General features: G+C 54.9%; 2 long non-coding RNA genes across 2 annotated transcripts; one reads left to right on the top strand and one right to left on the bottom strand.

The window, feature by feature from the left end:
* Positions 1-16,703: 16,703 nt before the first annotated feature.
* Positions 16,704-20,064, bottom strand: LOC144379021 (uncharacterized). Its single transcript, XR_013441006.1, has 2 exons — positions 20,010-20,064; positions 16,704-19,834 (listed from the first exon to the last, which is right to left on the bottom strand). It is a non-coding gene; the product is annotated as an uncharacterized LOC144379021 (long non-coding RNA).
* LOC118555046 (uncharacterized) lies at positions 19,155-22,003 on the top strand. The gene is made up of 3 exons (XR_004926774.2): positions 19,155-19,277; positions 19,489-20,944; positions 21,835-22,003. It is a non-coding gene; the product is annotated as an uncharacterized LOC118555046 (long non-coding RNA).
* Positions 22,004-22,218: the final 215 nt, after the last annotated feature.

Raw genomic sequence — 22,218 nt, 5'->3', positions numbered from 1 at the left:
GGACAGAGGCAGATGGCGCTGAATTCCGTGTGTGTGATTCCCTCTGGCAGGCCCCTCAGCCCGCCCCTCAGCCCTGGGTGCGCTGGCTCCAACATCGTCATCATCACCATCTTCGTCAACCTGCCTTTCCGTGGAAGTCAGCATCCCGAGGGCAGGCACAGCTCTGTTTTATAGAACCCAAGATATAGGTATGATTATTAGCCTAATTTACAGATGTGTTAACCTTAGCACAGAGAGGCTAACTGACACTGCCGGGGCCACACAGCACAACATATGAACTGAGAACAACAAACAGAAATAGTAAAGACCGCAAATCCAGTTTGCTCACCCTAACACAAGCAGTTAGCACCCGTCCCAACAAGATTCCAACCTGTGCATTCTAGCTGCGCTCCCCAACCTCACCTGCACCTTGCTCTGGCTGGTTCGCTTGCTTAATACGTGCGACAGGTATTCTCCATGTTCTCAAACTACCCACACGCCTCAGCTGCAGACCCCGCCCTTCCTCCGTAAAGAAGACAGAAAGCTTTAGGATGGCCTCAAATTCACTCCACCAAATCCTGCAGGCCTGCCTGCCATGCCCTAGTGTCCTGCCAGCTCAGGTGGTCGCTGGGGGAGGGAGCTAGGGTCTCCCCCTTCCAGGGTCCTGGTGTCAAAGGACCAAGGTTGGACACACCTTCGTTCCTCTGGATTCAAGTCTCTCGGCTTTAAATTCTAAGGGTGCATTTAGAGGACCCCAGAGCGTTCGTACAGCCTGAAGTGAATACGGGGCACGCGTGGGCACATGTCTGGTTTTCCGGGGAGCACTCCTGCTGGCCGCTGTTGGCACCTAGAGACCCTCGGCCCCCGCGCTGCTCCCCCTTTTCTCCCCTAGAGGGCGCCGTAGGACAGGGAGCCGCAGCTCACCGCATCCGTGCACATCTCTGCTGAGCAGGAAAAGGATCTACAACACACGGAGTCCACGGGTTTTCCGTGTTATCGGCTGATTTCGATTTGTCATGTTCTCTTTTGTGACCAAGGATGACCAAAAGCTGTGTGAATTTTTCATATGCATTATGTAAAATAAAGTGACCTTTTTCTAAGTTTTGTTTAGAAATTGTGATTTGATACTCTCAAAGTTTTGATTTTGCCGGACTATAGACTTTTAGTATAAATGCACTCTGATATTTACTGCCACTAACTAACAACGACCCTGTCGTCAGAATATGAGCAGAGGACACCAGATAGAGAAATAGTAAAGGCCACCAAATTCAATTTAACACACATGCAAATGGTTACTCCTGTTCCCCCAAGCTGTGTCACATTGCCTTTTTCCTTTGTCTTCAGCAGGTGAAAATGTTTATCACTGGGCTTCTTTCCGTTAGCTTTTTCAGATGATATTTCAGGATTTGTGGCATCCTATACACAGACGTACAATGGAATTTACTCAGCCATAGAAAAATGCGATCTTGCCATTTGCAACAACATGGGTAGAGCTAGAGGGTATCATGCTAAGTGAAATAAGTCAGTCAGAGAAAGACAAATAGCGTCAGATTTCACTCGTATGTGCAATTTAAGAAACATAAGAAAGAAGAAAAAAGAGACAAAAACAGACTTTTTTAGAGGAGGGGAGGGGCAGAGGGAGACAATCTCAAGCAGAATCCCCGCTGAGCGCAGAGCCAGACGTGAGGCTTGATCTCACGACCCTGAGATCATGAGCTGAGCTGAAATCAAGAGTTGGATGCTCAGCCGACTGAGCCACCCAGGCTTCCCCCAAAACAGACTCTGAACTGTAGAGAACAGACTGATGGTCACCAGACGGAAGGTGGGTGGGAGGACGGGGGAAACAGGTGAAGGGGACTAAGAGTACACTTATGATGACACTGAGTAATGTATAGAACTGTTGAATCACGGGATGCCTGGGTGGCTCAGTCGGCTAGGTGTCTGCCTTCAGCTCAGGTCATGATCCCAGGGTCCTGGGATCGAGTCCCGGGTCAGGCTCCCTGCTCAGCGGAGAGTCTGCTTCTCCCTCTTCCTCTGCCTCTCACTCGTTCTCTCTCTCTCAAATAAATAAATAAAATCTTAAAAGAAAGAACTGTTGAATCACTCTATTGTATACCCGAAACTACTATAACATTGTGCGTCCATTATACTTGAATAAAAATAAATGAGTAAAATCTTTAAAATTAAGATTTGTGACATCCTACATCACACATCTTTTTAAAATGCGTATCAAATTTTGGATCAGGCTACTTTTTACTCCAAGATGTGTTTTGCCTTGTGTCTTTCCCCACCGCTCTGGCTGGGAGGAAGGACGAGGTGGCGTTGGGTTTTTCTGTGTGCGAACTCACCCGCAGAGGCTGAGCAGGCAGAGGGGGACACGGCGGGTGCTCTCCTGCACTGTGGTGGGCGCCGCAAGCCCAGAAGGGGCTCTGCAAAAGGCCTCTCTCTCCCAGGCTCCGTGGGCTCTGGCTCAGAACGGGAACAGTGACTTTCACAGGTTGGGAGGAGACAGGGAGTGATGGAGAACGAGGAATCACGGCCCCCAGGCTGCTGTGCAGCTCCCACAGAAGCCGCACCAGGGCCAGTCCGCGGCCACCATGAGGCCCTTGTTCCTTTCTTGGCTTTCATCCTTCCCAGATTTGGGAGCCTGGCAACGGCAGGGAGGGGGTGTGTGGAGGGGGGGACGCAGTAGCAGCAGCAGGGGCGCTGGGCAGGGCAGGAGGGAGTCCCGAGCAGGTGGCTGTCCAAGGCAGGGAAACCAGCCAAGGGGGCCCGGAGAGCCGCAGGAAAACACTTGCTTTGTGCTTCAGCCCCTGTTTCTCCCATCTTTCCCCACTGGTGCCTGCTTTAATCTTTTCCCGAGGTCAGCAGAACACTGACTTTTAACTGAGATACATAATTCCCATACTGCAAAATGCCCTTTAAAGGGTGCAGTTCAGTGGGGGTTTTTTTTAGCATATTTGCAAGTTGGGCAATTTTCTTTACCCCAAAAAGAAGCCCCCCACCCACCCATTCGCAGTCCCTCCCGATTTCCCCTCCCCCCAGCCCCTGGCAACCACCAAGCCGCTTTCTCTCTCTACCAGCACTAGGGGCTGAATTGTGTCCCTCTACTGTTCATATGTTGAAGTCCTGACCCCCAGTTCCTCAGAATGTGACTGTATTTGGAAATAGGGAATTTAAAGAGGTGATCTGGTTAAAATGAGGCCCTTAGGGCGGGCACTACTTCGATCTGACTGGTGCCCTAGCAAGAAAGGGAAATGTGGACACACAGAGAGCCCAGGGATGGGCACACTCAGAGAGAAGTTGTGGGGACACAGGGAGAAGACAGCCTGTGTCCCCACAACCTGCCCACCCCTGGTCTTGGACTTCTGCCTCCGGAACGCTGAGAACATGAGTGTCTGCTGGTCAAGCCCCCGTCTGCGGTATTTTGTGAGGGCAGCCCTAGCCCACCGATGCCGCAGACTTTCCTGTTCCCGACATTTCCCACAAGTAGAAGCAGACAACACGGGGTCTTGCGTCCAGCGTCTTTCACTCCACATCACAGTCTCGACGGTCATGGGTGTCTGCACCCGTGTTAGTACTTTGTTCCTTTCCGTGGCAGAAGAGCCACTGTAGAGAAAGCCCCCGTTTGGGCGCCTGGGTGGCTCAGTCAGTTAAGCGTCTGCCTTCGGCTCAGGTCCCAGGGTCCTGGGATCGAGCCCCGCATCGAGCCTGCTTCTCCCTCTCCCTCTGCCTGCCGCTCCCCCTGCTTGTGCTCACACTCTCTCTCTCTCTCTCAAATAAATAAATAAATACATCTAAAAAAAGAATGGTTAACATAACATAGATTCTTTCTCTGTGCCTCACCTTCTGAGAGCTGTCCTTTTCTCAAACAGCAGAAACATATGCCCTGGTTGTGCATCCCGCTACTGAGTCCTTGTGTTGGTTTTGTAGTCCATCCACACTGGCATTGTTGAACTGTTCGATGTGCACATGTGTGCATGTGTGTCCATACACACGCATGTGCAGGCATCTTCTCCCAAGTAAGCAGATCATCTCCTGCTCGTGACTGATACTGTCTTTGTAACAAGCTATATATATAGATATAATTTACTCATGTGTAACTTTAGGTTTTTTTAAAAGATTTATTTCTTTTAGAGAGAGAAAAAGAGAGAGCATGGGGGGTGCAGAGGGAGAGAGAGAATTTCAAGCAGACTCCCCACTGAGCATGGAGCCCGATGTGGGGCTTGATCTCATGACCTTGAGATCATGACCTGAGCTGAAACCAAGAGTTGGACTCTCAACCTACTGAGCTACCCAGGCACAGGTAGTTTCATCAGTCAGTTGACTTAGGTATCTGGCTGCCTGCCCATCTCTTTCCACCAGCACTGAGATCCACAAGGCCAGGGATCTGTGTACTCTGTCCACTGCTTACATCCCCACCACCAGAAGGCCAGTGTACTCTGTCCACTGCTTACATCCCCACCACCAGAAGGCCAGTGTACTCTGTCCACTGCTTACATCCCCACCAGGACACTGCATGGCACATACGAGGGGCTCAATGAGCATTTGTTTCACCAAGTGTATATTGTGATGGTCAGAGGGGGAGAGAATGACCAATAAGCTGGTGCTCCCCCAATGGAGAAAATTAGAGGCAGCACTACTTGTCCTACCCAAATCCAAGTAATCCAGCAACTTTGAACATCTTAAATGAAATTGTTCTAAATTTGACAATGAAACAATGTAGTTGAAATCTTTTTGTGTCAACTTGACTCTATGCTTTTAAAGCAATTATTGAGAGTGCTTGAGCTCTCAAGAAACTTCTTCCTGAGGAGTCCTGGGCTTTGGCAGGGTGACTGAGACAGGGTTTCAGAAGAAGAACATCTCAGCACAGAGCCATGGAAGATGTCACACAGGATTAAAACAAATACATGAACCCTCTTTTGAAGGAGTGGCGATGCCTCAAACAAGGTCATAGAGATTTACGAGAAGAAACCAGCGTGGTCATGTTGGACCCAAACATCCTTCTGAGCCCTGCGTCAGCTCATGGTGGTCTGGTCCAAACGTGATGAAAGGAAGCATGGCTAAGGCAAATCTCATGTGTACCCTCACCACTTCACAAAGCCAGCTGCTGAAAACCCAGCTCACCTAGAAACTCCAAGGTCTTGATATACCTTATACTAAAAACAAGTTGCAATTTATTTTTTTAAAGATCTTATTTATTTATTTAAGAGAGAGAATGAGAGAGAGCATGAGAGGGGGGAGGGTCAGAGGGAGAAGCAGACTCCCTGCTGAGCAGGGAGCCCGATGCGGGACTCGATCCCGGGACTCCAGGATCATGACCCGAGCCGAAGGCAGTCACTTAACCAACTGAGCCACCCAGGCGCCCACAAGTTGCAGTTTAAAAAGGAAAGCTATGACACCTATCATGTGATCATACTGTTTATGGGGTGAATTGTGCCCGCTAAAATTTCAGATGTTAGTGTCTTAGCCTCCAGCACCTAGAATGCGACCTCATTAGGAAATAGGATCACTGAAGATCAGCTTGATTAAGATGAGGCTGTAGAGGGGCAAGGTGGGCCTCTGCCTCGATATCACGGGCATCCTGAGAAACGGGGAGATTCGGACACAGACACACATGGGGACACCCTGCGGAGAGGAGGCAGAGATCGGGGTGATGGCGCCACAGCCCAGGAGCATCACAGGCGCCCGCACACCCCAGAAGCTAGCCAGAGGCTTGGAACGGATTCGGCCCCAGAAGGAACCAAGCTGGCCACGCCTGGCCCCCCGACGTGTGGCCCCCAGAACAGTGAGACGGGACATTTCTGTTGCTGACGCCACCTAGTCCATGGGACTTGGTTATGGCAGCCCCAGGAAATCGGTATAACACCCATCCCTGAAATTCAGGCATTTCTATCAATTTCACAGGGGAAAATATTTTAAAAATCATAGAATATTCTGAGTCAAATTTTGACCGGAGAGCTGGTGCTGTGAAAGCCACTCACTTAAGGAAGGAGAAATCTGAATTCTGAGGGGAAGAGAGTGAATACTAAGACCTCACATGAAGAAAACCGCGGGGCCGCCTGTGAGTTCGCCAGACGGCTGGCCGTGGAGTCGGCCCGATGCGGGGCTGCGCGAGGCTGGCCGGGAAAGCCATGCCGCCGAGCAGCGGGACCGCAGCACGGCCCGGGGGACGACTGGCCGCCGTCCGGCCCAGCGCGGAGCAGGGCGGCTCCTGGGAACACAGGCACGTTGTGTCCGGAGACGGGTTTACCACCTGTGACAGCGCTAAAGGCTGTGAAGGTTTCTGTTCGGGGCCTGTGGGTCTCGGACGTGTGCTGCGCCAAGGAGGAGCTCCATCTTTGCTCCACCTGCCTGTCCTGCCAGGAGAGCCTGGCCCCATGACGGTGTCTGTTTGTCCCCACCACATTCCGGTGGTTAAGGAGAGCGCCGTGTGGCTGGCCACCCACGAAGACTGGCCGGGTGGGGACCCCGCGGGCCAGCGGCTCCCTGCCTCCCCACGGCAAACCACGCCAGCGTTGCTCAGGCTGAGGCCGGGGGACGTTCCAGTGTGAGGCTACACACGCTGGTCTCTGTCCCCTGCGCGCCTCAGGTCTCCCACGTCAGGTGCTAGGCCTTCCGCACCTGCTCCAAGTCGGCCGCTCTGTCTACACAGAGGCCATCCCGGCTTGCCTCTTGCCCTAGGACTCCGATGCCCCTTCCACTGTCACCTGGGACACCTGCGGTCTGACACTGCACCAGGTGCCCCTCCCAGACCACACCTGCTCTGCATCCTGCGCTGCGTCCCTTCCGACGCCGGCCCTTGGCTCTCCGCCTCCCCCCCTTGTGTCAGGCTCCTCCCGTCCTCCCCCCACCAGCCTGGACTCACTCCAGGACCCATCGCTCCGTTGTTCTCTGCCCCATGATCGATGCCCGTTGTCCTCTCGCTGACACTTACAGCACAGCCCAACCCTGGGTCGACCCCCCGAACCCCGCCGCCTCCAGCACAGCGGGGGTATCACAACGGCTGGGTCAATGGTCTCCGGCCAAACCAGAGCTCCTGCTGCCCAAATCCACTCTACACAGAGGCCAGTTCGAATGTCCTCTCTCCTCCTAGATTGCTGACCGCACACCTCAGCTGGTAAGGTGACCTCACTTCTGTGAGGCCCCCGCAGAGGCTTCGGGACACCAAGCCCACCCGTCTCCTACTCTGACACCCGTGTTCTCCTCCAGCCCCCATCAGGGCACAAGTGCGTGATTCGGGGCCCTGGTCACAGCCCCCAGCCTAGACAGGCCCTGTGTTTTCTGTTCCGGTTCGTAGCTCCTGGGTTATTTTTGTTATTTAGTTTGGGGTCATCTCCTTGGGTGCATGAGCCCAACCGCACAGAATAGTGTGTAAGTCCATCCAAACGAGAGCGCCGTGAACAGGCAGCTGCTGCAGACGCCTGAAGGGGGATCGCAAAACCGAAGAGCTCTTGTGTAATGGGGCCCCATTCCCAGGCTTCGGGCACGGCCGGCCGGCCCTGCTGAACCCTCCCCCCAGCTCCTGCACGGGGGCCGCTCAGGGAAAGCAGGACCTGAGCAGAGAGCCTGGGGAGCAGAGAGAGACCCCGAGAACAGCCAGTCTGGTAAAGCAGCCCTCGGAATGCTCCCGGGGAGGGGGGCAGCACTCCGACACAGACCACGGCCCAGGTTAGGGGATTCGCCCCTGGGGCACCTGGCAGAAGTTAACCACGTGGTGGGCGAGCAAAGCCTCAGCATCTGCGGTGGGCGCTTCACAATGAACTAACTGCAGAGCTTCTGGGTCTTTGCTGTGGTCCCCATGCAGACGGGGGCTTCCAGGCATTACCTTTGGGAAGCATGGTTTAGGGCATTAGCAGAAGCTAACTGCAGACTTCAGCTCCCTCGTGTGTCAGGCTTCTGTCATGCGCTCGCTCCGCACTAGCTTCTGTCCAGGCCTGGCCGAGCCGTGCTGCGGGGGGGGGCTGCCTACCAGCGCACACACTCTCCCCCCGGGGGGCTGCAAGCTTCCAGTGCAAGGTCTCAGCGTGGGAAACCCCTGAAGTGTGGACAGGGTCCTGCCCGGAGGAGCCGGCGCCAGACCCCCACGCAGCGTGAGGGCACGGGAGGTCAGGGCCTGGGTCCCTGCCCAGGACGTTGTTCTTTGTACTAAGTTGAAGACCACCCTCGTGCGCTGGAGGGGTGCCTGCTGGAGAGGCAGGTCCAGGCCGCACAACGTCACTGGGCTCCAAGCTTCACCTCGTCCAGGGTGGGAGCGTGCACACAGGTGCCCGGGCCGGGTGTGGTCAGACCGTCCTGAGCTCCCAGCAACACGGAGGGCACAGGCCGGCTGGCGCAAAGGAAAGATGAGAGCGCAAAGTACACGCCCCCTGAACAGCCTGGCTCCCGGCCGGTGCTTGGTGATGGTCCGCCCTGAGCCCAGAGAAAGAGAGCAGCTCCCAGCCGGCCTCCCCCACGCAGCCCACCCTCCTGCTTTCGCACACACGACCTTTAACGCGGCGCTCCGCGGTCCAGCCCCAGCCCGTGCCTGCTGGGCCACCCAGCCCGGGCAAGTTCACGACCCGCCAGAGACCCTTACCCTCCGTGCGGGCTGCTGCAGCTGGTTTCACCGGGGCCCGCAGGGGAGGCTCCCGGTCGCCCCACTGAGGCCGGTGCAAGAGGGGCCCCCCAGCCCGAGAGCAGCGCCCAGACAGCGGCCCGGCTCGGCTGATGGCCCGCGTGCCTCAGCCCTGCTCCTTCGGCTGACAGCAGTGGCAGTTCTCTGCCGAGGAAACGAGCTTCTACCTTCAGGAGCTGTGTTTTGTCCCTGGCAACCAACACTCAGATTTTCATCCCAACTGCACTACTTACAGGAAAATAGTCTGACGTGACGAGGTGCCCAGTAAAAGTATTAGGAGTATTTTTTTGAAGCCTAGTTGTAGATCTGCTTTATTGGCTTGTTTGCTTACTTCTGCAAGGCTATTGGAAAGGCTACTGTCCAATGTGCTGCTTCAAGTCTTTCATCAAAAGAAAAAAAACAGAATCATGTTAAATTTTCTTTGTCTGCTCTACTTTATTATATGGCAAATCTTTTATTAGTGTTTTTTCATTCTTTTTAAAAATTTTTTATTTCTTTTTATGTTTTTAAGTAATCTCTACACCCAATATGGGGCTCGAACTCATGACCCTGAGATCAAGAGTCGCACATTCTACTGACTGAGCCCGCCAGGCACCCCTAGTTTTGTTTTTTTTTATCCTCAGTTTTTACTTGATTTTTTTTTTAAGTTTAAATTTTCTTTTTATTTGAGTGTAGTGGACACACGATGTTTACATTAGTTTCAGGTTCACTGGTAGTGATTCGACACGTCCACACGTTATGCTCCACTCACCACACCCCTCCGTCCCCACAGAGCACTATCTCAATACCATTCACTATATTCCATAGGCTCTTATTCCCGTGACTTTTTCAAAACCATTCTAAGTATTATGCTATTTTTCTATGTGACTGAATACTAAATAATCCCTTTTTTCCCTGTAATTAGCATCTTCGAAAAAATTTGAGTATGTAATTTATAAATTTTAAGGTTTAGGAGCTAAGTTCATGGAATAGTAGAGTCATTTTTTACAATAGTGGCTATTATGCATGGAAATGTTGGAAATTGTGTGACTCGTGTGTGTGTGTCCTAAAAGCTGCAATCTAAGAGAGTTTCAGTTCTCACTTCACTACTGTCTCTTCTGTGGCCTCTGGCTCTGACTCTGCGTTGGGAGAATGCCACGAACTTGCAGACTCCCTGGGGGTTTCCGTGGCAGCGGAGTCCAGAGCTCCGAGACCCGGTGCCGTGTGCCAGTATTCCACTCTCCAAAACCTCTGCACAGCTAACTTCCTGCGCACGGCACTGTCCACAGCGCACAACACTCCCAGCGGGAGGAAACCATGCCACCAAGGTCACTTTTGCATCAAAGGACATTACAAACTGCTGCAGACTCAGATCCTGCCAGCCAGCCTGCTACTGTCAAAACTCAGGGAGGGAAATGGCAGCCGTGTGTGTGTGTGTGTGTGAAAGTACGTGTGAGAGCGTGAGTGTGTGATAGTGAGTGAGTGAGAGAGGGTGTGAGAGTTTGTGAGTGTGTGAGAGAGTGTGTTTGAGAGAACAAGCATGTGAGTGTAAGAGTGAGAGTGAGAGAGGGTGTGAGAGTTTGTAGGTGTGTAAGAGAGTATGTGACTGTGTGTGAGAGTGTGAGTGTGCATGAGAATATATGAGGGTGTGAGAGTGAAAGTGTGTGTGAAAGTGTGAGAGTGTGTAACAGTGTGTGAGTGAGAAAGTGACAGGGTGTGTGTGAGTGTGAGAGTGTGTGCATGTGTGAGTGTGTGAGTACATGTGCGTGAGAACGTGACAGGGTGTGTGAGAGTGTGTGTGAGGTGTGACTGTGAGAGAATGTGAGGGTGTGTGTGAGTGAGTGTGTGTGCATGAGTGTGTCAGAGTGTGTGAATACATGTGCATGAGAACGTGTGTGAGTGACAGGGTGTGTGAGTGTGTGTGAGGTGTGACTGTGTGAGAGAGCGTGAGGGTGTGTGAGTGTGAGAGTGTGTGCATGTGTGTGAGTGTGAGTATATGTGTGTGAGCGACAGGGCGTGTGAGTGTGTGTGAGGTGTGACCGTGTGTGAGAGAGCGTGAGGGTGTGTGTGAGTGTGAGAGTGTGCGTGTGTGAGTGTGTCAGAGTGTGAGTACATGTGCATGAGAACGTGTGTGAGTGACAGGGCGTGTGAGTGTGTGTGAGGTGTGACCGTGTGTGAGAGCGTGAGGGTGTGTGTGAGTGTGAGAATGTGCATGTGTGAGTGTGTCAGAGTGTGAGTACATGTGCATGAGAACTGTGTGAGCGACAGGGCGTGTGAGTGTGTGTGAGGTGTGACCGTGTGTGTGAGAGCGTGAGGGTGTGTGTGAGTGTGAGAGTGTGCATGTGTGAGTGTGTCAGAGTGTGAGTACATGTGCATGAGAACGTGTGTGAGTGACAGGGCGTGTGAGTGTGTGTGAGGTGTGACCGTGTGTGAGAGCGTGAGGGTGTGTGTGTGAGTGTGAGAGTGTGCGTGTGTGAGTGTGTCAGAGTGTGAGTACATGTGCATGAGAACGTGTGTGAGTGTGTGTGAGGTGTGGCCGTGTGTGAGAGCGTGAGGGTGTGTGTGAGTGTGAGAGTGTGTGTGCGTGTGACAGAGAGAGGAGGGCGCGCGGGGAGGGAGGACGGAGCGGCGTGTGCGGGCGCATCACCGGGTCGGAGCCCTAGCGCCCGCTGCGTCCTCCCCGAAGGGTCCCCAGGCGCCCGCCCTCCACAGCGTCCTCGGTTCTACACTCAAAGCTGACGACACACGCGGGGGACGCGCCTTGGCTCCGCTTCTGGCAGGTGCCGTGTGGACTTCCCGCCGGTGGCCGGCGGCCCGCATGGCCGGAGGCGGGGGCGCGGCGGGCGGGTGACCTGGAAGGGTCACCTCTCCTTCGCCCCCCGCCCCCGAAAAGTGAGGTCAGTGCCATGCAGCTGCTGCTCGAACCCATTGGAGAGCCTTGTTCTCCCAAAGAAAGACGGCATTGTGGGCGAGCTTGTTTGTTGCGCCCAAAGGGCGCGCTCGCGCCAAGCTGCCCAGCCCTTTGTTCTCGTTTCAGAGGGAGTCTCCCATGCCGTCCGTCTCCGCGGACCCTCCGTCCCCTCCGCTTCTGCCGCCGCTCTCGGGGCAGGGGGAGGCCGGGCCCGACAGACGGACAGACGCCCTGCCCAGCCGTGAGCCTGGACAGGAGGACGGACACGCGGCCGGCCTGGGCGTCGGAGCTCACGTCTTACGGGGACGCGGGGAAAGGTCGCAGACGGTCCACTCGGCCTCGGGGATGAACGGAGAGGGAGATTAAGTGGGGAGAGAGCGAGAGAAACGACGGAGGGGGGACAGAGGGAAAACGGAGGAGAGCGCAGAATGAGGTTTTTGAAATTTGGAATAAATCTTGCGCTCTTTTGCAATAATTATGTTTCTTTGTAGAGTTTTTTTTCCTGGTAAGTGATTGTATGGTGGCCGTGGGCCCGTCCTAATTCACCGTGCTGGGTATTACCTACAACTCACAGGTTTGAGCACCAAAGTATAAAAACAGAAGGTATTTAAATTATATAAACTCAACTTTGAAAACAAAAACAAAGAGAAATTGGAAGGCATTTCTAGAGACAAAATTTTTTTAAAGATTATTGATTGATTTCAGAGAGTGTGAGCAGGGGGAGGGCCGGAGGGAGGGGGAGGGAGACTCCGTGGGCGGCGTCCGCCCCACCTTAGGCCTCCCGCCACTGGCGGGTCCCAGGGTCGGTCGGGTGGGGAGGCCAGCGTCCCTGACCGTAAGCGGAGAGACATGCCGCGACCTACTCGGTGACACCGGTGTCACGGGAGAGATTCACGCAGGCGGGGCAAGAAGCGTGCTTTCAGTGAACGTTTTGCTCCGAACACACGCAAGGCCAAGTGTGCGTCCGTCCTACTGTGGGTCGCGCCGGGGTCTGACAGCCACCGTCGGGGGAAGGAGAGGGAGAAGCAGAGGCCCTGCCCGCGGGGACGCAGGTGCGCGGGAGCTTCAGGGAAGGCTGGCTCCTCCCGCTCGGTGCGTCCGGGACCCTGCGCGCCGGCCGGGGCTCAGGGGAAGGAGGGGAGGGGGCTGCAGCCCCGGGCCGGCTCCTGCGGGGAACACGGGCCCAAGATCACCCAGCCCGAGGCCAAGGCGCTCTACCAAACGCGGAGGCCGCTTCCGCCGGAGATCGGGCTGCCGCCGGCCCCACGCGCGGTGCTGCCACGGCCATGTGCGCGCCGCCGCCCTCCGCGCCTCTGCGGGGTCTGGTCGTTCGCACAGCGGTGCCCGCAAGAACCGCTGCTCGGGGCCTGCGCCCCTGAACCCGCCGAGCCCAGGGACGCACACGCCCCGGGACCCCCAGGCCTGCTGCCGCGCTGGCAGCCCCCCGTGCCACCCCCGGGCTGAGTGATGCGTTCCCCGGCGGGCAGGCCTCTGGTCTCCTTATGTCACGGGAGGCTCTTGTCTAGAGGAGGGGCGGGGTGGCCGGAGCGGACGGACGTTCCTGTTCCCTTGGAGACCGCCTGAACCCCGTTTCCGGAGTGGGCAGCAGACTCAGGAGGGGCTCCCACACCTCAGTGATGAGCGACGAGGCCCACGAGGTGGCACGCGGCTGGCCCAGGCCCCTGCGCCGGGCCTTCTGCTCGACCACAGAGAAGGCCGCGGAGGCAGACCCCGGCGTGGTGACGGGGTGTAGCTCACGGAGAAGACTCGGGATTCTGTGCACACCCTGCTGCCTCTCTGCTGGCCATCTGCACTGGATCTTTCCGTCACCGAGGAAAGGAAACCAAAATGCTTAGGGACAGAAGTGGTGAAGGTAAAGGAAATTGGTTGTTTGTTTTGTTTTGTTTTGTTTAAGATTTTATTTATTTATTTGACAGAGAGAGACACAGCGAGAGAGGGAACACAAGCAGGGGGAGAGGGAGAGGGAGAAGCAGGCTTCCCGCGGAGCAGGGAGCCCGATGCGGGGCTCGATCCCAGGATCCTGGGATCACGACCTGAGCCAAAGGCAGACGCTTAACGACTGAGCCACCCAGGTGCCCCTTATTTTATTTTTTTAAAGATTTTATTTATTTATTTGACAGAGAGAGAGACAATGAGAGAGGGAACACAAGCAGAAGGAGGGTCAGAGGGAGAAGCAGGCTCCCCGCTGAGCAGGGAGCCCAATGCAGGGCTCGATCCCAGGACCCTGGGATCATGACCTGAGCCGAAGGCAGACGCTTAACGACTGAGCCACCCAGGTGCCCCACAGAAACTTATTAAGAAAACCACACGCTACAGCAAAACCTAGTGTTCTCTAAATCCGTTCTATTTTTTCCATCAAATATTTAGCCCCTTTTCAGTGAGTTCAAGGGACCCTTTTAGACTAGAATGGGAATAATAATTAGGAAACAACCAATCTTAAAAATGGGCAAAGACGAGAACAGAGAGTGCGTCAGAGATGGTACTGGGATAAAGATGGTGCTCGACAGTATCCGTCATTAGAGGGGAGAAAATCAAAACCCCAGTGAGATCTCCCACGGACCTGCAGGAAGAGCGCGAATTCAGCACGTGACCACACCGAGCATGGGCAGGATGCGGAGCAGCTAAAGCTCCATCCGCTGATGGTGAGAACGTCAAACAGCGTGAGCGCTTGGGAGGCCAGTTTCACCGTTTCTCCAACAGGTAATCATGCGTTTACCAATGACCCCATTTCCATGCCTAGGGGTTTACCCAAGACGAATGATATGTGCACACACAGTCTTGTGTAGGCGTGCATACGGCAGCCTCATTTGTGAGAGCCCGAAGCTGGAAACAGCCCCGACGCCCACGGAGTGTGGTGGAGCCATCCGATGGGACAGAGCCCAGCAGCAGAGCAGAGTAAGTTCTGCGTACGCGCTGCACCTGCCACAAGGCTGATTCTCGCAGAGGAAAAGGAAACAGACCCAAAGGCACGCATAGTGGAGAGTCGCCTGCATAGACGTCTAGAAAACACAACCTAACAGATCAGTGGTTGCTTCTGGATGAGGAGGAAAGGGAGGAGGCAGAAAAGGCCGGGGAGGGGGGGGGGTGGCGGGAATATACAAAGGGACCGGGACATTTGGGGGCGGATGGGCTCATCCACTATTTTGAATACGGTGATGTCTTCCCAGGTGGATACACAGGCCAGACTTACGAAGTACATGGGTTTATGTATGTGCGGCTCATTGCATGTCAAGGACACCTCAGAAAGCTATGAAGCAGACAGAATCCTCATTTGCCTCTGCAAGCCCCCGGCCACTGTCAACCACCTTATTCTCTCTAAAGATGGCATTTGTCCCCATCGCCTTGCCACCCCTGTGACCTGATTTCCACCGAAACCACTCCTGTGAGGGCCACTGATCACCTGCCGAGCGTGAGCCTGTGAGCCCGTGAGCCCGAGGTCCCCGTCCCTCGGCCCCCAGCCGATGGCCACTCTCCTCCCTCTCTTTCGCTGCCTACGTCTTACAAGCTCTCTGCGGCCCTTTGGTTCTTGTCCTACGCCTTCCTCGGGGGTCTCAGCCTCTCCTTCCGCAGCTGCCCCAGGTTGCCGATGGCTCCATGTCCCTATCTGCACCCTGACCTCTGTCCCAACTCCACATCCTATCCAACAAGGCCGCAAACCTGCCCAGTCTCCTCTCGAGATTCACCTCCCTACGTCCCGTATCTTGAGCCATGTCACACCGTCCTCTGGGTCTGAGAGCCGGATCTGATACGTCTCCCCTGCAGCAACAACCAGTCACAGGTCTCTGGGGCCTGACCCTGCAGACGGTCCCCACCCCCAGTCACTGCTCCGTGTGCCCGGCTGCCTGCATCCCGGCCCTCGGCCTGTCCACCCCGGCTTCGCCCCGGCCTCCCGCTCGCCGCACCTCCAGCGGACCGGCCGTGCCTCTGAAAGGCAGATCTAGTCCCTCTCCACCCCTTACAAATCCTCCCGAGGCAGCCAGGCTCACCGTGTGTGAGACGCATCTGGGCGGATGGTTCAGAAGACCCGTCCAACCTCATATGCCAGAGTGCCGGCCTCGGCCACTCTGAAGTGGACTCGGGAATGGATAACCTAACAAAATCCTGGGTGCAGATGGTTTGATTTGGGGATGCCTGTCACTTGGAGCATGTCACGGGCTGAAGCCGGGGATGCCCTCCACACCGTGCACCGCCCATGACAGCCCCACCCCCGCCCCACCGCTGAGCCTCTCCAGCCCAGGGTGTCAGTGTCGTGGAGGATGAGGCTCCGTCTCCCTCCAGCACACACAAAGCCCGGTGTGCCCGGCCCTCCTAGCCTCCCAGTGTGTTGCCCCCAGAGAGGAGACATCCAGCGGGTCCCAGTAGCCTGCCGCTCTGCTCTAGATCCACCTGCTGCCTCCCCTCCCAACGCTGGGTCCCCCGCTGCTGGCAGCTGGTGCAGGACCTGTGCATGCCCACTCAGAAGCTCCTGCCTGGATATGATTTCGGGGTGAGGGGGGCGACTCGGAGCACACGGTGGCCTCGACGGGGTCGGGCATTGAGCAGCCCCATGGGGCCTTGGTACTGGTGGCTTTGGGTGACTCCCCATTGTGACTTTGGCCACACCTGGTCCCTTGCTCCGCTCCCCTTCCCACACCACGCTCTCTAGACTCCTCGCGGTGTTGCAGGTGACTCAATAGTCTTCCGATCAGTTCCTTTTTTTTTTTTTGCTTAAGTTTTTCAAGAGTCTAACTGGCTCCATCCTTACTATGCGTCTAGCACTAGAGAGAACTGAAAAAACATTTGTTGGAACAAATATGGTGAGTAAGAGGGAAAGGAAAGAGGACATATGGTAACATAAAACCAGGGAAACAGCGAGATGGCCTTCACCTTTCCAGAGGACACCATAGTGTCATGCACGGGCAGGACGTTTGTGGGCAGAAAATACACAGTCTGCCTCTGGGCACCACATGGCCTTCGTGGAGTTAACTGAATATTTTCCAAAGCAGTCCGAAAACAGGGAGACATCTCCCTGTTTTCGGACTGCTTTGGAAAATATTTGGAAAAAATACGGTGGTGAATGGCGTAGCGCTCACGACCCGGCACTGGGACCAAACCCCCCAAGCCCACACTTGTTACACACATGAACGCCACCTCTAGTAAGCCAGAGAGCAAACCGAGCGCTACGTAGAACTAATCGTTTTAACCGAAAACAACAAAGAAGAAAGATAAATCAGGTTTAATGATTTAAATAAAGCAAAGCCTGGACAGAAGGTTCAGTGCAAATATGTGTTGTGCAAACAGCTCATTTGGGTCAGTTCTCCCGTCCAACTTGTCAGGATGTGAGCCGAGTCTCCTAATCATGAGAAAGCGTATGTGGAAGATTCTAAACACTACACACAGGTGCGAACACACACAGACACACGCAGACACATGCAGACATGCAGACACACGCAGACACGCAGACACACACAGACACGCAGACACACACAGGCACACGCAGACACGCAGACACACAGACACACGCAGACACACAGACACACGCAGACACACGCAGACACATGCAGACAAGCAGACACACGCAGACACACAGACACACGCAGACACACAGACACACGCAGACACACGTAGACACACAGACACATGCAGACACACGCAGACACACGCAGACACACGCAGACACCCTCTGAGAGGCAAACCTCTCTCTAGAACCAGGACACTCGGTGCGAGCACCACACGAGCACAGAACTTGGCAGTAAGGGTTTAGGACTTTCACAGCAAAGCGAACAGAGTCATTTAGTATCTGTTGGATCTAATAATTGAGAAAGTCGGCTTGTATTTTGGATGTCTATTGTATTTCACTAAAAATGTGATCGCAGACAGAAAGAAACATGATCCTTAACTGCAGATCATTGGAGAAGCAAAGAAAATATGTAAAATAATGGGCTGATGTATGGAAGCGATAGTTTGTGGAAAATCGGCCCGATCACGATTTCACTTCGAACACAACCGCGGTTAAGTTGCTCTGCCTCAAACGGAGGAACGGAGATGGGGCCAAGCTCCCCGTGCTGGAGCGAACGCTTTCTTCACGACGTTCTGTTGCTCCTCCCTCCTGAAGGCTCAGCCCAAAGCCACGGAGACTACATCCGAGGAGCAGAGGCCCCAGAACTAGTCAGGGAATATTGCCCTCCCACTGCCCGTGCTGACTTGCCCCCTGGGATTGCCACGTGGAGCCTGGTGGGACTTTGGAGGGTGTCCTTTGGGAAGGGTGGAGTCTATTTTGCACGTCAAAGGAAGAGAGGAGCCGGTGTGATCAGGAGGAGAGATTATGTTGCACTGCTGTATTTATTGCTAGTGTTCACTGCCCGTCCTTCCCGGCCTGTCCCGAGGGAGAACTGCCCCCACCCTGTGGCATCAGGCCGGGGCTGGGCCAGCAGGTGCCCGAGAACTGTCAAGAGCCGTCACGTGGTTTCTCCATGGAGCTTTCCCCTCTAGCCAGACGGAAAACCCTAAGAATGGGTCCTGGGTGAAGAGGGGCCCTGACAGGAAACCTGGCCTGGAGCTGACAGGACATAGAAACCACTGGATGGGGTTGGGGTGGGGGGTCGTCAGCACGGCACAAGCACACCCAGCTGAAACCCTCCACCCCGGGAAGAAAGGTCTAATTCTCTTTGCTGTTGCTGTTTGCAGATGGATTCACACTGAACCCACTAAAAACAAGAAGGCAAACATTGTGCCACATTTTGGCCTGTGTTGTGATGTAGGAACGAGAAGAAAATGAAAGCCTGTGGTCTGGTGAGGTCCGAGAGGTGGGGCTCATCGTTCCAGCCAGACAGCGCTGGGCCCGGCCTCTCCTGCGGGGGAATCGGTCTGCATGCCGATGAAGCACAGCCTGGGGAGTCACACCGCAGAAACGACGCAGCGTCGGGAGCCCACGCAGGAAGAGCCCTGGACTGAGGATGAGCAGGTGAAACCGGGCGGAAGGAGCTGAGGGCTGAGCCGGGCGAGAGTCAGGCGCTTCGGTCCGCCAGGTAGGCCAAGGTGGGCACGAGCAGCGGGGGTCGGCCGGAGGTGAGGGGGTTGTGTGCAGGGCACCCGGGTCTCCCTGGAACAGAGCGCCTGGATGCCACTCTGCCTCCACCCCTGCAGAGAAGGGGGTAGGCAGACGCGGCTCGTGTGGCTGGAGGGCCAGGTGGCTGGACGCGGCTCCCACCGTGTCCTGGCTCAGTGTCAGAGGTACAGACACGGGTTGTCCCACGTTCGAAGAGTTCACACGCACACAGAAACCATATAACCTAGTACGTGCCATCATGAGCCTCGCTGGGAGGTCCCTGGAGGCGTGGAGGTAGCAGGTCCTGGCCGCAGTGCGCTCAGAGACGACGTCACCCTCGAGGGCGACAACGAGGAGAAGGAGGAAGAGAGCAGGGAGGGACGAGGACAAGGATTCCGGACTGCACCCTCAAAGCTTCGGCTCATTGAGAGGAATCCCAGAGGCCCACAACACGTGTCACGTGTCAATTTCCGGATCTGCCACCGAGGACCATGGGCTCCGAGTCTGGAGTGAGAGACTGAGGCTCTCAGCTGGCCGGTGACTCTGGCTGCCTGGAACCAGACTCCCCACGCAGTCCTGCAGTTCTCTCTATGAGCAGGAAGGACAAGACGCTGTAGGGCGTTCCCTGATGGCTAGATGTCCGTGTGACTCCCCGAAGGCTCAATACAGCTGCAGTTTGATGGGAATGAGGAGGACCAGAAGGTTCCTGAAACCCTCTTACTAAGGAACAGCTTCTTCTGCAGGTAGGAGGTACTTTGTGACGAAGGTGAGTTAGTCCTAGTCCTTGTGCCAGCTTGGGAGGGTTGTCGCCAAAGCTCCATGGGGAGCGCTGGGTTTCTCAGTTTGAGTAGGACGTTCAGAGGGGCCGCATGATTACATTCGGGGTTTTACAAACCCACAAGTTGTAACAGCTGTAATTGTATTAAATAAACACGAACATTTTGTCTCGTTCAGCCCAACAGCTTGGGAAGCAGAAACCATCAGCGGCATCATCAAGCCTTAGGTCTCTGGACCAGCACCACATCCCCAGCCACGGCCAGCCCCGTGCGGCCCAAGCACTCACTGACTCCTGAGTCACCCTGGACTCCATACACCTGTTTCCCAGCCCAAATCTGACCTGATGAGAGACCAGTCATGAAGACAGTCCTGAATAAATGAAGAGGGAAAGCAAGGTGGGAACTCAGTTCCTCTGTTGCCGGGTAGCCGCCATCTGACCTGTTGGTGAGAGTGGCCTGGTGCACAGCAACCCGGGAGAGAAGGCCATGTGCTCTTTCCACGTGGCCTAGAAGAGGCTCGTCACCTGTTGTGGAGACAGAGGGCCAAATCAGGACGGGTGTCTGCTGAGGACAACTTCCGCCGAGTGTGAGAGAGCAGAGCTGCAGGGCAGTGGTCCCAGCGGAAGCCACCTGTCCCACCTTCCTCGCTGCAATCCACACTGGGACCACGGCAGACGGGAGGGCGGCCCGCACACTCACGTTTTCCTCTGCAGACATGGTTCGTCGTGGGCAGTCTCCCGGAAGAGAGGGCAGGGGCCCCAGAAAGTCTGATGTGCAATTTTACTTGATTGCTGCCTCTTCTTCAGCCCTGCCAGAAAAACATTTATGAATAGCGCGTCTGCCTTTGATGATGAAGGAGCTGGAGTGGTCCTCGAGGGAAGCCCTAGAGAGCGGGGGGCCCCGCAGGGTCTTCTCAGGTGCTCCTCCGGCAGTGGGGGTGGGTCCCTCGTGGTCACATGGCCTGGCCTGTGGCCTTGGAGCCCAATGGGACCAACTGCCCAGACCTGGGGCTCCGCCTCCAGCATGGTGTCCTGGCAAGATGAGAGCAGCGTGGGAAAGCAGGAGGCCCCGTGGCCGTGTCATGGTCCCCCCACGGTGTCACTTGGCCCTGTACCTCCCGGCTGGTGGCCAAAAAGTAGAGGAGCCAGATGCCTGCCCGGCATGTCTGACTCGGACGTTTGTCCACACCCTGGCGCTCTCCAGGGGCTGCTGCCTGCCCGGCTCTGGATTCCAGTGACCTCACGTGTGCATGGAATCAGGAAGCCATCGCCTTGGGACCCCTGGCTACATACCTTCAAGGGCTCATCCCATCCATACCCCGAACCATCCGGAGACAACTTAGCTCTGTCCGGTTCCGTAAAGCGCGGGGTGTTGTCCCCCGCATCTTGGAGAAGGTTCACGTTCAGGAAAGCCAAGAGGCCGCTCCCGCCGTGAGTCACGCCAGGAATTCACATTTCTCCAGAACTCCTTCCAGCCCTCCATCACAGGGAAGATGTGATGCTCTCTTGGGACCTATATTTGCAAGGTTTCTCTCCTAAACGACGAGGAGGAAAGAAACAGAATTCACAAGGATTTTAAGTTGCTGTGCTTGTGGTATATTTAAATAATCGGTCCATGCAGCTGGGGTTCAGGAAGTAAGTTTTTAGTCACAGGTTCCTGACTCTGACCACAGAGCTGTGTTTTGGCTTCATTTTGTTATTAACTCTCCAGGGGCAGCCAGGGTCCAACACAGAAGAGCTCTTAACTCAGCTGAGAAGGAAAAAAACCATTTAATGGTGCTGCCATTTAAAAGCCATTTTAATGACAAAAAAAACCTCTACATTATCAGCAAGAGTATATAAGAATGTAATAAATTTCCTTTCTTCCTGAGGCCTTGTCATGAAAATTGGAGGGGTATCACAATCCACTCTCATTGCTAGCTTTATTCTTGCAAAATAAATAGAAAACATCCAAAAGACAGCAAACAATGTAATGTTTGTTTTTCCCCAGTGGTATTTTACATAAAGTGGCTTTACAGGCCTGCCAGGCAATTTTAGGCGATTTTAATCTCCACTAATTCCCTCAAGAAACAATCAGGCCAGCGTCCAGCCTGAGCCAGCCCCGGAGCACAGGTGGCCTCACAGTGAGGCTGGTCCTCCCCGCATCTCTGCTCCACTGCCCCGGTGGTCTTTGTCTCTACTCGCCCCACCAACCCAACCTTGACTCCCCTCGCCATGAGCCCCATGCTCTGGCACAGCTCCTGCTGGCCGGGTCCCTGGTCTGGGCATGTCAGGACTGGGACTCACTGTGGCCCCGTGTCTCCAGCCGTTGTCACAACAGAAGCCAGTCGCCCTGGTGACTGACACATGCTCGGTGCCCTGTGCCTCCTCAGCCATTCTCCTTCACTGTTGTTAAGACACTGTTCATTGTCTCCTTCACCAGGTGGTTGTTGTTTTACTCAATAGCCACCTGGTGGGGGTAGGGGTGGGGATCGGGTTGATCGCTGGTGGTCCTTGCCACGTAATTTTCTCTTGCTCTGTTTTAGGTTGGATTCCTTCCTCCCAGAAAGCTCTGAGGTTTTGGATCCTTGATCTATCTTGGAAACTACTAGGCACTCAGGAGTACCCTATGTGGGTGCTGCATGCAGTGGGATACATAGAATTACACTAAATATATAGGCTGATAAACACCTAATCAGGCTAACTAACTATGGAAACAGGAGTCATCCTCTGTGTTTATTTTTCAGTCAACTTACATCATTTCCAACTTTCGGTGCTTTCACAGGTCCAAATCCTGGACTGGGAGGGTGCGAGGGGTGGCCTGGGCATCCTGGGGATGGGGAAGCTGTGAGAGAGCCCAATCCATGTTGGGGACCATGTCCCAGTGATAAGGAAATGCAACTGGAGTTCCTTCCTTTTGCCTATAATGT

Source organism: Halichoerus grypus, chromosome 9, assembly GCF_964656455.1.
Source record: "Halichoerus grypus chromosome 9, mHalGry1.hap1.1, whole genome shotgun sequence".
NCBI classification, from domain to species: Eukaryota; Metazoa; Chordata; class Mammalia; order Carnivora; family Phocidae; genus Halichoerus; species Halichoerus grypus.
This window is presented reverse-complemented; position numbering and strand designations above follow the sequence as displayed.